Below are 4,012 nucleotides of genomic sequence, written 5' to 3'. Positions count from 1 at the left end.
TGATAATGCGCATACTATAATTATCGATACGATACGATAAGATACGATAATAAACTTTACTTATCGATAATATGTCTTTCATTGTTACACCCTTCACTAGACGGCTCCATAAGACCCATAAGTGCAAGCGAGATAGATATAGAGAAATGTTTATGGCCCTAAGACTCAGTTGTTAACGCGCGTACTATAGATAGATTGAGTTTTTGAAGGACTTAATATTCCAAACATATTCCAATGCTAATCGGACAGTGAGATTCTCTTCTTACATTTTACTTTTATATAATTAGATAGATTGAGATATTGAAGGACTTAATATTCCAAACATATTCTAATGCTAATCGAACAGTGAAATTCTCTTCTTACCTTTTACTTTTATACAATTAGATAGATTGAGATTTTGAAGGACTTTATATTCCAAACATATTCTAATGCTAATCGAACAGTGAAATTCTCTTCTTATCTTTTATTTTAATATAATTAATAGATGGAGATTTTGAAGGACTTTATTCCAACGATTAAGTTAGTTAAGTTTGCAATAGCGTATGAATTATTAAAGCAAAGAACGTCCCGCTTAACCTCTTAATACAGACTTGATTCCAGTTATAAATCCCCATATTCATAATAATAAAAAAATAAATTCCCCGAGCAAAGGGGATTTGCGGAATACTTTAGTAACTCCGGAAAGAGTTTTAGTCGCAAAAGAAATAAGTTACCTTACTTTTAGATTGAGATAGAAAGTTTTAGTAAAAGGTTGAGATACTTTTTTCTATTACTAATTACTAGCTGAGGCCCCACGGTTTTACCTGCGTAGTTTCTGTTTCCCTCTTGTGGCTTTTTAATGGTAAGAGCATTTGCAAAATCGATTCTGGCTTGTACACCAACAATAAACAACGTATACGTACCTACTAGTACTAAAAGGTATCTCTCTTTCTGCGGTCGTTCCTTCATTTCTGAAGATCGTGGTCCTGGTAAGATCCTAACCTCCTGCGGGTCCATGATTTCCACCGGCACCATGTTTTCGCATGGTGGCCATTTTTGCATTTGCGTGCAGAAATTCGTAATCACCACACCGCGTTATGTGGCCGAAATACCCCAGTATACGTTGGTAGCATATGGAGTAGGTAAAGCCTTGATTCCGAGCTGTGATAGAATAGACACGTTTGTGCGCATGGCTATCCAAGGTAATCTTAACATGCGCCTCCGATAAGTGTCAAACGCTACTAACAGGTACTTAAGTATAATATTGGTACTAATATTCTACCGCGTATGACATATGTAGGTGATGAGCCTCACGGTAATTTATTATTATTCACCTAAGGTATTCACTGTCTGTACTCAAATGTAGTTATACCTATGAGTACTCAAATGGGTAGATACCTCAAGGATATGTGTATTTAGGTAACATCTTCAGTAATACAAGTTCTTCTTCATCGTCTTTCAGAGTCGTTAGTTACACATGAAGTGCGAAGACTGTTCGTTGCCATTCCTTCCGTAGATACACTTCGATAGGACGATTTGTTGGACGATGGATGTAGGATGTAGGCAGTGAATTTGTTTCTTAAAATATTCATCACCTTTTCTTAAAAGAATACTTAGTTAAAATTACAATACAGCTATAATATTAAAATTTAAATTTAACCCTTCAAAAGACCACTTGAAGGGGTCTTAATCATAACATTTTAGATACGACATTAACCCCATTTCTATTCAGTTTGAAATGTAAATCCTTACCCTGGATACAACAGTACAGCCTTTAGTCTATGACTTAACTCAGTGAACCAGTCGTTTCAAACCCCGTTGATTAATTCCCATCTGTATAATTTGGGCCCATTGTCAAACCATCCCGTTACTTGGATTACGCTGTCTAGGGATTTAGCTGTATAGTCGGGCGGACGGAAACTTTTGTAACACTGCCCCAGCGACTAAACTGTTTAGAAAGGGTTACTAATTATGTAAAAAGACTAATAATTAATTTAAAACTCTCTTAGCCTTAAGTTTTTTTTAGTCTCTACAAGTTAGCCCTAGACTACGGTCCCACCTGATGGTAAGTGATGATGCAATCTAAGATGAAAGCGGGCTAAATTGATAAGAGTAGGATGAAATCCACACTGACTTGACCTGTTTTCCGAACCGGTGGTAGAATCTTTACAAATAGTCAACTGACGTGTCAAAAGTACTTGTAAATTGAGCCTACTTGAAATAAATGAATTTTGATTTTGATTGATTTTTTGATTTTTGACCAGCCAGACCAGACCTGAAACAATTAAGAAAACCTCAATCGGCCCAGCCGGGGCTCGAACCTAGGACCTCCGTCTTGTAAAACCACCGCGCAAACCACTGCGCCACGGAGGCCGTCAAAAAAGTACTTAAGTCTATTGGCAAACTAAGTAAATAATAATCAACACAAGCCCACAAACCATGCCTATTTTGATAGCATTCGTGGGGCAATGGTAGTGCGTAGTGGATTTACAAGACAAACGTCCTGGGCTCGATCAAAGACTAGGCCGATTGAGGTTTTCTTAATTGATCTGGATCTGGTTGGTGGGATGCTTCGGCTGTGGCTCGTTACCACCCTACCGGCAAAGACGTACAGCCAAACGTTTTTAGCGTTCTGATACGATGTCGAGTAAAAACCAAAAGGTGTGTGCATTTTCATCCTACTCTTAACAAGTTAGCCCGTTTCCATCTTAGATTGTGTTATTATTTACCATCAGGTGATATTGTAGTCAAAGGCTAATGCGTAAAGAATAAACAAAAACATAATATTGAAATGCCTAATCTTTAAAAGCCTAGAACAAGTAACACCTCTAGTGTTTCAATTGATTTATTTTTATATTTATTTAGTTAAAAAAATATAAACATTTCCTCTTCCTTTCTAATATCCTGGTGACACATAGGCAGGTGGTTAATAACAAGTAATTTACCATCTCATAAATAATAATTTACCATTTACGTAATACGTAAATTACTTAAATATGACGCACATGGCGGGTTCGTGAAAAACGTTAGAAAATGTACGCTGTAAATATAACGGTGTGTTAACTATTTGATGAAGAAATGTGGCCTTTTTACACCTACAGCTTTATTTCCAAATTGGGTACGAATAACTTGAAAATAATAAAAAGTTTTAAGGACTTATTGTGCTAAATGTAACCATACTTGCTTGTTTCTTCATATAAAAACGTCATCATTAGTAATTAATTCGCACTTACTTGTAGTTAAATAAAAACTACTACTATTGATTATATTTACTGTACATCTAACTACACACACACTAATATTATAAAGTATCTTCTAAAAATATCGCAATACGTAGGCTGATCAAAGGTCTTAGCTTGTCCCCGTTGTCGACAAATTAAAGATGAAATGAAAATGTCGTAAAACGTTAAAGCAAACTTTATTTGATAAAGTAATGATTTCATTATTAAAGTAGCATTATCAAGATTTTTTAGGTATAAGTAAGGTGCCAGGCGGTAAGGCTAAGCCTGGGCCGGGGATGGGCATTCCCCTTTCATCATTGTTCTTTCTTCTGAGAAGGGTCAGGCAGTCTCTTTATGAAACGAGAAGTTATATCCACCAATTTTGGAATTTAGCATGTTCCAAGCACCTAAATGATTTATAATGTAATAATATCTTAATATGTGGAACTAAATGCAACAACAAAATGAATTATGATATAATAATCTCTTCGTTCCAATACTTAGGTAGCCACAAAAAGTTCCTATCGTTTTATATGCGCATATATAACAATTTGTACAATGTTTTCAAGTAGCTGGGATATTCAGGCCAGCACAAAAGGCTTTCAGACTTTCACCTTGCAAACGGCTCCTGGAAGAATGTCAAAGAATATACGAACTAAGAAACCACGCGTTAGGTGTTACTTACTTTTAAATTTTGTTCTCAGTCAATTATTATTAATTATAATAACTAAATCTTAATTGATTTAGTTATTATAATTAATTATAATTAATAATGATTGAATTTGTAATTAATAATTGACTATGCCTTTTAA

This window comes from Bicyclus anynana, chromosome 1 (assembly GCF_947172395.1).
Source record: "Bicyclus anynana chromosome 1, ilBicAnyn1.1, whole genome shotgun sequence".
NCBI lineage: Eukaryota > Metazoa > Arthropoda > Insecta > Lepidoptera > Nymphalidae > Bicyclus > Bicyclus anynana.
The sequence above is the reverse complement of the archived record's forward strand: the minus strand, read 5'-3'. Positions refer to the sequence as shown.